At 40.3% G+C, this 14,593-nt stretch overlaps 1 protein-coding gene and 1 pseudogene across 5 annotated transcripts in view; one reads left to right on the forward strand and one right to left on the reverse strand.

Annotated features, from left to right (window-relative positions):
- Chchd3 (coiled-coil-helix-coiled-coil-helix domain containing 3) overlaps positions 1-14,593 on the reverse strand; it is a 269,461-nt gene that overhangs the window by 18,466 nt on the left and 236,402 nt on the right. The gene's annotated exons all lie outside the window — the stretch shown is intronic.
- LOC150063593 (peptidyl-prolyl cis-trans isomerase A pseudogene) lies at positions 2,975-3,454 on the forward strand (annotated as a pseudogene).

Consider the following 14,593-nt stretch of genomic DNA (forward strand, 5'->3'; position numbering starts at 1 on the left):
ACCACTCAGCTACCTCTACCTTCCTCAACTGCTGGTATTGATATAAGCCATCAGAGGGACTACCAGTGTTACTAGGCAGCAGGAAATGTGGTCCTGGTCCCGATACTTATATCCCATTGGTCAGAGAAACATGATATAATAGGGGGTGTGGCCAGAATCTTGTGATCCAGCTAAAATGGGTGGAGTCATGATGACAGCTGCTCCTTTGGTTATAAGTACTGGAATATTTGGAGAAGTATGTATTTCCAGAAAATTAGCAGCAATAGAATGAGGATGCCCAGAGCCCCGAGCTGCATTTGCCAGAATTCACCAATGAGTGAATGGAACAAAAACTTTATAACCTAAATTGTTCCTATTTTGAGTCTCTCAATAATCAAAATTAAACCAGCATTTGTGTTATTGTTAAAGAAAAGCATGACATTTCCATTCACTTGACTTTGTAAAGTAACCAGTTAGACAACTTAGAAAATAATAATCACAGGCATACACTACGTACCACTTTAGAGTTCATGTCTTTAAATACATGCCATTATATAATACATTGGACCCTGTGTTAGCACAAATTCAAAGTTATTTTAACCTGTAGGATATATGAGTTATTTCTATTCCCCCATGCTGCTATTCAGGAATGTTCATAAAGTTGGTTCAAGAATAGAAAATATGAGAGAGTTGGCTGGTTAGTTCATTCACTTACACAAATATGACTAAGCCTCAGGTAATTATTAAGCTTTTAATGTCACCCACAGGGACAGATGCGGAACAGATGTGATCATTGCTGACAGCTCATGGTCTGGGTGAAGGGTGAGGCAGAGGTGTACACAAAGCCTTATCATGAGATCAAGAGGGTCATAAACAACAATGGAACAGAGGTTTGGTTTGGGATGTGAACAAAGTTGAACACACTATATTCCAGACAAAGAAGAAATTCACCATGAGTAAAAAGGAAGATTGGACTTAAGAGTCCCTTTAACTTTCAAGCCAGCAGGGAGATGTGAAAAGTGGACCTAGACTACAGAGATTCTGACTTGAGCTATGAATATATTCATAACCTTGTAACTATATGCACTCTGAACTCCTTTGCTTTCCCTCAGAGAAAAGTTCAGTGCTGTGCTCATGATGTCTAACAGGTATGGCTTGGAGAGGTAGGAGGAACTGAATGTGGTAGAAGCTTAAGTTCTCAGTCACCTAAGGAATTCACATGAAAATGATCAGAGATCAGAGGCCCAGCTGTACATCCACTGAAGTAACGATGACAAAGACATTCAGGTTACTGAGCCTTAGAAGAAGGGCTCTGGCAGGAGTTGCCAATTGATGCCAACGGTCCTCTCAGCTTCATCATTTTCCCTTGTAGGATGTCATTTATAACCACTCTACTGCACTGCACTGGTATTGCCAAGAAGGAGAAAACTAGACAATTTGGTTCTGGATCACTGCCCAGATGTAGACAAAGAGGAAATGAGGAGGAACTCAAATAAGAAGTTTGGGGGAGCTCAAAAAAGGTAGTATGGGGCTGGGAGTTTAGCCTAGTGGTAGAGTGCTTGCCTAGCATGCACAAGGACCTGGGTTCAATTCTTTGATACCACATAAATAGGGGGAAAAAGCCAGAAGTGGGTGCTGTGGTTCAAGTGGTAGAGTTCTACCCTTGAGAAAGCCCAAGGACAGTGCTCAGGCTCTGAGCTCAAAATCCAGGACTGGCAAAAAGAGGAAAAAAAAGGTAGAATGATCATGGGAAGCAGAAAAATTTACCAAATTAGAGATAAATCCTTGAGGAGATGTCACGGGGGTGGGAGGGAAGAGACAAATATGAAGACAGAGACAGAGACAGACAGACAGAGAGAGAGAGAGAGAGAGAGAGAGAGAGAGAGAGAGAGAGAGAGAGAGAGAGAGAGAGAGAGAGAGGGGGGGGGACAGAGAGACAGACAGACAGACAGACAGAGAGACAGACAGAGAGAGAGGGAGAGAGAGAAGGAGAGATAGGGATGAACTAGGTGAGCAGATCAATAATTCCTAAGAAGGACCAAGGAAAGAAAAGGATACACATTCTAGACTAAGTGACACATGAAAACTGGGATGCTTGTTTTTAAAACTAGCCTGAATTTGGGGCCAGGAGTTTAGCCTAGTGGTAGAGTGCCTGCCTAGCATGCACGAAGGCCTGGGTTCAATTCCTTGGTACCACATACATAGAAAAAAAGCCTGAAGTGGTGCTGAGGCTCAAGTGGTAGAGCTCTAGCCTTGAGAAAGTCCAAGGACAGTGGTTAGGCCATGAGTTCAAGCCCAGAACTGGCAAAACCCAAAACAACAACAACAACAAAAAACCTCAACAAACTAGCCTGAATTCCAATTTCTTGAAAAGGCATTACTCCCTCCATCACTGATTCTTCTTAAGGAAAATCTTCAAGTCTAGATGAGGAAGAAGTAGAAATAGGACATTAGCAGTATGACCAGGGGCCAGGCACTAGTTCTAGCAATCTGTCCCTCCAATAATAGATCCTTGCAATGAACGTAGGGCCTCCTGAGAAAACCAAACCCCTGTCACCACCCCTCCATCCAGGTCAAGAATCTTCCCATATATGGAGAAGAATTTACTTCATATGCCTTCAGTCCTCATCTTCACCAACAGACCCTTCTTGTTGAGTAACACCAAGGCTACTTTCTGGGTGTCATCCAGTTCAACACAGTCACTACACTAAGCTTCTTCTTTTCAGCGCTTGAAATTTCACAAAAATCACCCTTTGAGATACAATTTTTTTAATGTTTCTTCTCAGCTGAGAGGAGACTGGTGTGTGTGGGGAGGAAAGTTTGGCAAATTTCTTTTGGGTCACCCATGCTTAAAAAGATATCCCTGCAATGACCACATGTAAGAGAGTGCTTTTAATACTAAGTTAGGAATAGCTTCGTGCAAAAAATTTAACAAAAAACTGTCATAAAGTGCTTTGCAGATGCTGCTGTCACTTATGGTTACCAGACAGCAGCCATGGTCAACCCCACCGTGTTCTTCAACATTGCCACTGATGGCAAGCCCTTGGGCCGCGTCTGCTTCAAGCCATTTGCAGACAAAGTTTCAAAGACAGTAGAAAAATTCTGTGCTCTGAGCACTGGAGAGAAAGGATTTGGTTACAAGGGTTCTTACTTCCACAGGATCATCCCAAGATTCATGTGACAGTGCCATAATGGCACTGGTGGCAAATTTATCTTCGGAGAGAAATTGGAAGGTAAGAATTTCAATCTTAAGCACACAGGTCCTGGCATCTTGTCCATGATGAATGCTGGACCAGACACAAATGGTTCTCAGTTTTTCATCTGCATTGTCAAGACTGATTGATTGGATGGCAAGCATGTGGTCTTTGGGAAGGTGAAATAGGGCATGGAAGATGTGGAAGCCATGCAGGGCTTTGGGTCTGGGAATGGCAAGACAAGCAAGAAGGTCACCATTACTGACAGTGTACAACTCTAATACATTTGACTTGGTTTATCTTAACCATCAGACCATGCCTTCAGTAGCTCAGGAAAGCACCCTTCCACCCCACCTGCTTGCAATATCCTGAAATCTTTGTGCCCTCACTGCAGTTCTTTGGGTTCCATATTTTCCTTACTCCCAAGTCTAGCTGGATTGTAGAGTTAAGTTTATGAATAAAACCTAAACAACAACAACAACAAAACTGTCATATGTCTCAATGAGGACTGTGACACAATCCAAAATAGTATTAAGATCAAAAGTTAAATATGTAGACAGTGTGTTACATTACTTATGCAGTACTTTCTTCTGCATTTAGGAGATATCCATAAAAACTGGAAGGGCACACGTGTGGTTCCCTTAGCTGAAAGAACTGCAATGCACATGTTGTAGTGACAAGGAAGGAAAGGAATTATCCATATAGATTTGCCCTTTATGTGTCAGAGTATTCAGAAACTTAGGAGTGGAGGAAGCAGAAGTTGAAATGACGGGTAGAATGAAACCTTCTGTCTGCCTCCCATCTCTGCTGATTGCCCAAAAGGGAGAACATTTGGGCGCTGCTATCCAAAGAAGGATATCCCCCATAGACAGAGGACTGCCAGGCAGAGAGAATGCCACATGAGCATCACAGACATATAGAAACACAGGGGGAGGATACTGAATTCATCCCTTTGCCAGAAGCTTAACATTTATGGAAGGAGACAGATACACATTAGCCAAGTGCTACAACTGTTCTGAGTGGCAGGGATCACATCTAGTTAGGAATACTCACTAGAGTTCCTGGAAGAGAAGAGATAGAATTTACAAAATCTGAGAATGAAAGATAAGGTGTAGGGGGCTATTTATCAGAGCCAGAGCAAGCCAAGCTTCAGGCTCAGGAAAGTTCTGTAAGATCAGGGTCTCTAGATGGTACTAAGATGATTAGGATTGGGGAATGGGAAACATGAAAGGAAGACCCAATTCCAGCAAGTCACTTAAGTCATAAAGGTGCTGTGTTAAAGTTCATCTAAGTGAATGAATCAGATGTATGGAAGTGAGATCTCTTGACTGGGTGGCCAGAGGTGCAGCACCTACCTGTAAAGATGAAACAGGCCAATATGAGGAAGGTCCAGGAAGAATCGAGGTACTGGCAAGCAAGAATGAAAAGAATGATAACTAACAGGGCAGGGAGGCAGAGAAAAGGAAGAACTGAGAGAAGTGCACAGCGGCTCAACCAAAGCAGAAGTGATCTCTCCCTCTCCACCCACTGAATAATCTAGTGTATAGTGGGAGCTCAGCCTGAGGGCAGGGCTGTACCTCTGTGCTCCCCATGACATCTCCTGCAAGATGTAAGGAGAGTGTGGGGACAGAGGGCAGAAAGGAGAGCTGAGCCCCAAAGGAAGAGCTTGAGTGGAAATGACAAGGGGAGGTGAAGGAAAGTGAATGCAGTTCATCTGGCAATGGTAAAATATAACAGGAAAGGATTAACTCTGGCTAGAGATGACTGGAGTCTTTAGCTAAGGAAAGGGCTTAGGGCTTAGGTAGTGAATGATGGGTTAGACAGATATTCTAGACAGATCGGGGAAGCCGGGAAAACTAGAACCAGAGGCAGTGATATCACTAACAAACTTCTTTTCTTAAAGTCATGGAAGCCTTACACAAACAGATTAAAAAGCCAGAACATTTTCAGTAAGGATATTTTGAAGGAATTCCAAAGAGGAGTTGGACATGGGTAGAGGGTGAGCTTAAGTCATTTCAAGCTAGAGGGAGGCCCAGCTGCTCTGCAAGGGTGACATTTGAGTGGTACATGGGGCTTCAGCACACAAATGCAGAACAGCACCAAGGGGCGGCCCAGCTTCCTCCTGTGTCTCCCAACTCGTACATCCCACTGTTCTACACGTATGTTTCTTCTCTTCAGGGCATGAGAACTGTCCCTGAGGATTTTTGCTCAAGGTTATAACTCTACTACTCAAACTAGAAAATTTGAGTCCTCTTCTAGAACTCCCAACAGATATGCTCTAAGAACAAGGGTTGGTTAAAGGTTAATGGAAAAGTGGAGAAACCTTGGTATAAAATAGGAGTTTATGGATGTCAGTCAAGTATGCTTACTTATTCTGCATAAGCTCATGATTTATACAAGCTAATTTAAAAATATATAGCATCCACATGCTGATGTATGCATAAAACATATCTGAAAAAATAGATAATTGGAAATACCAGCTGCTTCCAAGGAGGAGGATTTGATAGGTGGTCAAAGAATTAAGATTTACTTTTCTATATATTTTAATTTTCTATCACTATAATCCATTGCTTATCCAGAAATTACCAAGAATGCAATGGCATATTATTTGTATATAGTTTCTATATAGTTACTATAAGAAAGTTTGATCACAGGTTCCTATCTCCTGCCAGGTACCTTGATATCACAATTCCTAATGATAAGGCCACTTTTAAGGGTTCAGTGACATTAACTGGAAAATGGGTTGAAGAGTCAATTCCCAGACACCAGATATGAAACCCAACATTGCAAGTGTTGAACACAAAATGTAAACTGGAAATAAGTCATAACGTCTCCATACACATCAGCCTTCAGCATATGTTTGGTGCATGTTTTTCTGATCTCATATCTGAGTAACTCTGTAAGAAAAGAGAGTGAGTGCCAAATCAGCTAAGTTCTGGGTTAAGGCACTGGTAGTAAAGAGTAATCTGAAACTTAGAAAAGCTTAGAAACTTTTGCCATCCATGAAATTTTTCCAAATTAGTCTTCGTTATTTATGTAGCCAGTGCTGGGGCTTGAACTCAGGGTCTGGGAGCTATCCCTTAGCTTTTTCACTCTACCACTTGAGTCAGATCTGCTATTTCTAGCTTTTTTTTTTTTTTTGGTAGTTAATTCGATATAAGAGTCACATGGCTTTTCTTCCCAGGCTGGCTTCAAACCATGAGCCAGCCTCCTGAGTAGGTAGCATTAAGACATGAGCAACGGGTGTCCAGCTCTGCCATTTTTAATACATCTCCTTGGCCTCCCACCACATACCTTCTTTTAATTGTAAATAATTCCTGAAGTGTAAATGTTTGCTCTTAGTACCTGTAACAGTTTCGTTGATTTCTTTGGGGGTTTGTCTACTACTACTATTTTTTTTTTTTTGGCCAGGCTTGGGCTTGAACTCAGGGCCTGAGCACTGTCCTTGGACTTTCTCAAGGCTAGAGCTCTATCACTTGAGCCTCAGCACCACTTCCAGCTTGTTTCTATGTATGTGGTACCAAGGAATCAAACCTGGGTCTTCGTGCATGCTAGGCAAGCACTCTACCACTAGGCCAAACTCTTAGCCTTGTCTACTACTTTTTGTGTGTGATCGAAGTGGATTTTTAGTCTCTCTTTAATAGTCAGCAGCTCTCTGAGCTTAAGTTGCACTGGACTTCCATTCTTCTATAAAATATACAATAATTTGAAATTAGAACTAGATTGGATGATATTCTTAGATTCCTTCCACTTACAATTTCCATACCTCAGCTAGATCTGTTCGATTTATTACTTCCATTTTCTTAACCAAACATAAGCTCCTGCAATCTACTTTTTATGCAACATGAGATTTGAACCCAGGACCTCATGCATAAGAGGCAAGTGCCCCACCATGGGACAACACTTGCAGCCCTCCTTGTGATTTTTTTCCCCCAGTAACAATTCTATAGCTCACCATGTTGCACTAAATCTTGGCTCTTCTGTTGTTGTTTCATACTGTGTATTGAAACGGTCAGTTTTTCCTTTGCTTGTTGCTTTCAAGACCTACTCAGTTTTCTCCTGTCCTTTCCTTAGACTAAGCTGTCACTTCCTGCGTATACCCAATGCCTGCATGCTTTGAATAAACTGTCTGTCCTCAGGCATCTCCTTTGCTGTTCATCAACAGGAATTCTACCTTGTCTGGGAGTCAATTAGCATTCTTCTTGCTCTTTGGCTTCCTAAAGCTAAGTTTACCTCCAAAATATTTCTCACATCCTTTGCCTTCTCACAAGCTATTACTAGTGGTGATGGGAGGGGAAACAAAACAAAACACCTCCAAAACCTCTGAAACTTGTGTTGAACTATTGAATACCTATTCTGGCCCCAAAGTAAAGCACAGATGGTGACATTTACAACGTTGTTTTTGAATACAATTTAAGATGAATCAGGATAATGGCAAAAGAGCACAACCACCATATCCCTAGTTTCAATTTCCCAAGGCATGTTATCAAATTATAAACATCATTTTCGAGATTGATTTTACATTTCACCCGTGGAGAAGGGCACCATTTACAACAGGGATAAGTTTCCATAGGAACTAAATTCATTTCAAAAAGTTGGACATAGAAGCTTAAAAAAAAGGTGTTCAAATAACGTAATATTGAGGCCTCACATCCTCAAAACTAAGAACATTATAAAATATTAACCTTTCATTCCCTTAATGTTCCTGGAAATAGGAAGACAGACTCTTTGGATTTAAGGAATGAGTGTTGAAGGAAACTGTGATAGAGGAAAAAAAAAATCTTAGAAGATGAAATGCTAATTAACAATGCTTCATTTTTATGATTAGTCACAACTAACCACAGATAATAGCACTATCGGCTACTTCTTGACAGTACACTTATGAGTTCAAGTAGTTACTAATATTTTCCAACTTATGCTCTATAAACCAGAAATAAAAATTAGAAGAAAATATGTCGTGAAAGCATTTTGTAGCTAAGAAAAGTGAAACCTTCACATGGGTGTGTAAGCAATTGAACTAACTACATGCATTTCTATGGAACATCACACAATAACTGCAATTTTAAACAATCTAATACGCTTCTTTTTCTGTTCTGATTAACTGAAGTATTCAGTACTCATGTCAGAAGACAGCATTAAATTCTAACACATCATATAATCTCATCCCTTGTGTTAGATAAATGGATTTAAGTATTTTTCAGAAGACAGGCGAGATTTAGTAAATTGGCTTAACATTTAAAGCTGCTGCTGAGTCTCAAAATGAACAGACCAAATATAAAGTATAGAAAACAGCAATCTACTATACAAATTCTCCAAACAATTCTGATCAGCCTCATGCTTAAGTATTTCAGAGGTGATTCCCACATGAAGGCATAATGATACATTACTACAGGACCAAACAATGCATTTCTCAATTTATGTCTGGAATAGATTCACCAGGCTGAGCTCCATTAGCTTGACATGTCTCCAAGGGTTCCAATTCATCTATGCCATTACACAATCCTAATCTAGGAATGTCTGCCTTATGAATGTCCCTTTCTGGTTGAACATGTCTGGAGGAAAATCACATAACTAGGGAGATGAAAACACTGAGTAGACAAAAGGTTACACCTCTCAGCTAAACACATTCTCCTTGTGTCTTACCATGACGATTCATGCAAGCAGCCAACTTCCTCTTGAGATCTTACCTTGCTCTCTTCCCCTTTTGCTCCCTGCCTAATGACTGAGTCTCTTATTTCATGGAGGAAAATGGAAACTAAAGAATAACTCCCTCCCCTTCCCATCATAAAATCCAGATCTTCACTTACCTGCCTTTTTGTTTCTTTGAAGAAGAGTATACCTTACAAAGAAAGGCAATCTCTGCATATAGACTCAATCCATCCCCTCCCCCTATCCTAGTGAGAGTCCAGTGCAATATTTTCCTCTCCTATTTTCAATCTCTTCTTCTATTTGGTTATTTTGACCAGTGTTCATCAACATTTCTCCCAACCAAAACCTTGTACAGTGACAGAAATGCTCCAAATCCATGTCAACATAATGATCATGGCCACACATGGCTTTTGGATATCTAAAATGACTCGTACAATTCGATATTTTCATAAATTTTAAAGTAAGAGTCATCCGTGGCTAGTGGATGCCACATTGTTGAAAGCACAACTCTGTCAACTTCTACCCTTACAATGGCTGCCTCCGGGTCCTTCTATCTGTACCAAGTGCTTTCCATTTAACCATGCACTCTAACAGCTAATGTCAGAGCCCTTGATGTGGCCAAATTCAATGATTTTTAGTATACATCTTATAAGCTTTACCCACACAGGCTTATTCCTGTAGGTTACCCCTTTCTTGAAAAAAGTTTTGTCACAATACAACAATCTCTGGCTCTTTTCCCTCTCAGCTCTCTGGCTTATCTCCAATTGGTCTCTACATGGTGGAGTCTTTGGGGTTTATAAGCCTGAAGGACTCTGCTCTTTTTAATCTGTACTCATGCCACAGGAATCACAACTGTTCTCGTGGCTTTCAATTTTATCTGTATGTTGGCAGCAATCAAATCTGTATCTTTAGTGTAATTCTCTTATAGGGTACCGCCTACTGCTACTTAACACTGAAGTCCTCTTATAGGGCACTGTGTGTTTAAAACAGAACTTTCAGTTCTTCCTCTGTCCTTAATTTGTTCTTTCTTCCCTACTTCAGTAAATGGGCCCTCCAAAATCAGAGTTGTCCTTGACACTTGTGCCTCTTATATCACCAGTATCTGATCTGTCACCCAGATCCGATGCATTACCAGATTCAGTCTGTCCTTAAATCTAAAACTCTTTTCTTTCCACCATCATTGCCCGCCACAATTGCCTGCTTTGAATAGCATCATAGTCTCTTAAATAGTCTACAGGTTTCATGGTCAGTTCTCCACGCTCACCTTTACTGCAAACTATTAACAAAAGGACAACTATAGCACCCACTTTTAAATGACTACTCTGATATTACCATGTCTGTGTTAATGTCTTAATTCTTCAAAGACCTTCTACCTCTCTTGGAATAAAATTCAAAAGCTAAGAAGATATCACCCCACTTCATCCCACTTCACTATGATTCTACACTTTCTCCTCCCTTCAGAGTGCCAAACTTCTTATTCAGGCCCTTATACACTGTCCTATATATAGTGTGTCTTTTGGTGTCTTTAGGTATCTGTCTTGATGCTAAATATTTAAAAATAGTTCTCAGATCTCAGTCTTAGGAGAGATTCTCTCTCACCTATCCCAGTCAATTCCTATGGTAGATACACATTCTCATGGCACTTGTCAACACTTTTCATGATTACTACTGTCAAGTTCTATGGGTGACAATGTTTTCTCCCAAAGGACTATAAACTCCAGATAAACAGCTGTTTAGTTTACCATACATAGTATTCTCAGGGCCTCAAACAACATCTCCCAACCACCACAGGCTTCTCACTCACCTGTTTCTAAAACCACTGGAGCATGTTCTTATTTCTTACTGCCTTCAATCTGCCAGTGTGAAGATGTGGGGCAAAATGGGCCTATAATGAAGAGTGGCCTATGTGTGCTGGAGAGACAGACCCTCTTAACAGCCAAATTGGAACTGAAAGTGAGCTTCCCAACACAGTAGCAGGACCAAAGTTAGTTAGGTTCTACAGTAATTCTTATCGATACCTATTTACCATGATGGTTTTAAAACATGGGCTCCAACATGTGAAACGTACATCTCTAAATCTGGGCTCTATCCCTCTTACTTAAAGAAACTTAAGAAAGTCATTAAAATAAGACAAATTTAAGTTTTTTTTTTGTAAATATCAGTCCAATATAGAAATAGAGCCAATACGGAAATGGAGGTATGTGTGTATGTCAATAACAGAGTGACAACCTTAAATGAAAAAAAGAAAAAAAAAAACTAAGCAAGAGTGTGCAAAGCCCAAGTCTTACTGGCACACATACAACAATAATAATCCAATACTATTTAAGCTTTCAGCACAGCACCTGGCATAGAAGAAACTTTAAATTCCTAGCTATTATTATTATTTGCTGTAATAAATTCCTAATAAATTTCTGTATCTTCTTCTGGGAACTTAACAGTTATCACCTCATTTTCAAGTAAAAACAGGTTTCTGCTTTCAAAGAGACAACTTAAAAAAACCAGGCTTTAGAATCTAACCATCTGAGTAGGGGTGGCTGTTTACATAGCATGAGGGTGCCCATAGTTTTCAGGTGGTGTTCAATGATGGTTTGCTGCGCGTGTTTTTGATAAAGGGATTAAAAGGCTAGACTCCTGTTAAAATCAGACCTCTGTCATGGGGTACATAATTAACATAAACCTATATACCTTTTCTTTCCTCAACTAAGTTCTCATGGGGAGCAACAGTTCCCTATGAATAAATGGAATTGTATTTGAAGTAATTACACTTGGCACAGATTTGCCCACTGCTGGTGGCAGCACTGCTGCTTGTGACTAGGCAGAAAGGGGAACTCAACAAAATTGATGGCAAACTGCTTTAATTTGCTTTCATACTAGCAAAAGCTTGTCTAAAATAACTTCGGCATTTCAAGAATAATCACCACCACACAGTTAAAGTTCTATTACCATTAAACCAGTATTCAAACAGGTCGGAAACTGGTTTTCTGCCCCTTTGGGTGGGTTTCTACATCTTTTGGGTCATAAATGTCACTTTGTAAGATCAAGCTGGCAGTCCTCAGCAGGATGCGGCAGAGTGCCAGCGTTAATTAAAAATGTTGTCAACTATTTCCATGTGTTTATGTGTGAATTCTGGTTCTCCCCCACCCCACCCTTGAACCACCAAAGGACACCCAGAAGCAATGGAGAGAAATAGGAGTACCAATGATGATTTTAGTCTGCAATGGCTTTGAATGCCTAGGCAATGATAACACTGTTGGTTATGGACCCCAAGCAGGCTATAAGCAAGTTGGGCAAGGGGAAATTCTCCCTATGTACTACATGAACACAGCTGGATTACAAGAACACCCTAATAAAAGTGAAGGGCAGGTTTCCTTAGGCCTGAACTGGTGGTGGCTACGAAGGATCAATGAGAACCTAGAGATGTACACAAAATAAAAACATGCACTTCTGGTTGATTACTATTCAGAGATAACTACATATGAACTAAATGAGTATGTGAAAAGCCTATAAAATTTGATACGAGTTACATAATGGCTAGGCCTCTATTTTAGAACACAAAGTAGGCATGTTAGACTTATCTTCCTAATTCGATTGCTACAAATGGTCAAATTAGCTAAGGATGGCCAGTAATCCAGTTTTGGAAAAGGTATATCTCAACAGATGCTCAGGATTATAATTTCAGGTGTGAAAAGCTGGTTTAAAATAAACTGAATACATCTAGTTATCTAAATTTCATCACGATCATTTATAATGAAATAAAATATATGGATTTTGGCTAAATGTCTTTAATACAATTGTAAATCAATAATACCACTGATTTCGACCAAACAGCATCAAATTCTATCACTTTAGGTATAGCACAGCTCCAATACTGGTTTAAGGAAGAACTTTTTTTAACCTATGGGATTCTTCCTACTTGCAGTATTCAGAAGTATTTGACTTTAGTCAACTAATCCCTCAGACTCTATCTTAGAAATGCACTGGAGGTTACTATCTTTACTTATATTATAAATGCTGAACACAATAGTGTGTTAAGCATAATCTCTTATTACACAGAAAGTGGTAGGTATGATTGTACATATACGATGCTTTTCTGACAGGTTTTCCTTTTTTTTTTTTTTTAAATCATGATACTTTGTTAAGTCTCTGAAAATGCCAGACACCTTTTCCTCATGCTCAGATTGCAGACAATAAGATAGAAGTAATGGAATCTTCTACTAGGAGTCACATGGGACAAATGGTAACGAATTAAGAGTCCTAGTTAAGGTATTTTATTTTGCCAAGCATGGTAGGAGGAGGAGAGGCCAGAGCACATATATTAATATTCTTTTCTCCCCCCGTACCTCCATATTTTCTCTTTTCTGGTTTAGGCAACATTAATGAAGGAATAGATAGTTATATATGCCTCTAAAGTAAGAATAGCAAAGAGTGAAGTAAAAATGCCAACTCTTTTCAATGCGTATGCCATTGACAGACATCACTAATCAATCCTGACCCTCTTTCAGGAACAACCTATTCTCAAAGTTTCAGAATCTTTCTTACCTAAATGCTTCAGGAAGCTACCACACCTATGTTGATCGCTAACACCAAGTTTATTTGCAAGTAAACTCTCCCCTACTGTTCTTGCTATTGCCCTGGACTGGTCTCTTGGCTCTGCACTTCCTATGGTCTATGGTTTAGATCAGGGCTGAACATGTTGTGACGCTGACATTCATGAGGCCTTGCTCTGTCCCTAACAGCACTTCACTATACAAAACTCAAGGTTTCTCAAAGCAAGAAATAGACCAGATAATGCCCCTCATTCCACATTCTCTGAAAGGAAATGAAAACCCATGAAATATTGTCTGGTTGGGGGTAACTAAAGATGATGGGAGGTAGCTTCAGTATTTATGTTTTCAAGTATGTGTTTAAAAGTTTCATCACAGTCACTAGACTGCCTGCATGAGTATTTGAGGAGCACCTTTCCCATTTATCAGTATATATGCACTTACTTGGCTTCATGTTTTAATTGCACTTTCTCTAGAAAGCTCCTAATGATTCCATCTCACGTATCCAACCTTCAAAATCTGGCTCTCTCAAAATCAGCTCAGGGCTTCCTGGGGACCATCTTGCAGAGATCATGGGCCAAGTATGATTCTCACAGCTGCTGCTGAGCTTCCTTCTCTTCGGCAGGGACATGCTCACTGCTTCCAGGTACTCTGGCATGAGAAGCCTTCCCAGCATAAAGAGGCCCCGAGAGGCACTTGGCCTAGGCCAGGACCACGTTCTGTTCACAGTAATGACCAACGCATGTCTGTGTTCTTTCTTTTGCTTCAAAGAGCACTGTTTCCATACTTGTATGAGACAGTTTCCCAGATAAAGAAGTTAACCACAATTCAGGGGATGGCAAAATCTTGCCAATTTTAATTCAAGAAATTATACCCCAAAGCATCCTCAACTCATAGAATATGGAAACAGAGCTAGGTTCAAACATGATCCTGTGTGGCTGCCTAAAGTGACAGGAGCCAGAGAGATGGAGAGCTGGGAGCTGAAAGGAAGGAAGTAGTTTGCACATGGTGGCAGTTCTCATCAGCTTTAAAAGGAGCTGAGAAGACCAGAGTCATTTTCCTGGGGTCCCAAGCTTTTTGATTTTTCGGGGCTGGGGGGCAGACCCACAGAGAGCCCTTTCCCACAATTACCTTTGCTTAAAGGAAAACACAGCTACCATTCTGCATAGTAAGATGCAACATGGATTTGTGAGACCAAAGATTTCAGTGAGGAGAAAAGTTTTCATA

Source organism: Megascapheus bottae, chromosome 5 (assembly GCF_031878675.1).
Source record: "Megascapheus bottae isolate mThoBot1 chromosome 5, mThoBot2.hap1, whole genome shotgun sequence".
Lineage (NCBI taxonomy): Eukaryota > Metazoa > Chordata > Mammalia > Rodentia > Geomyidae > Megascapheus > Megascapheus bottae.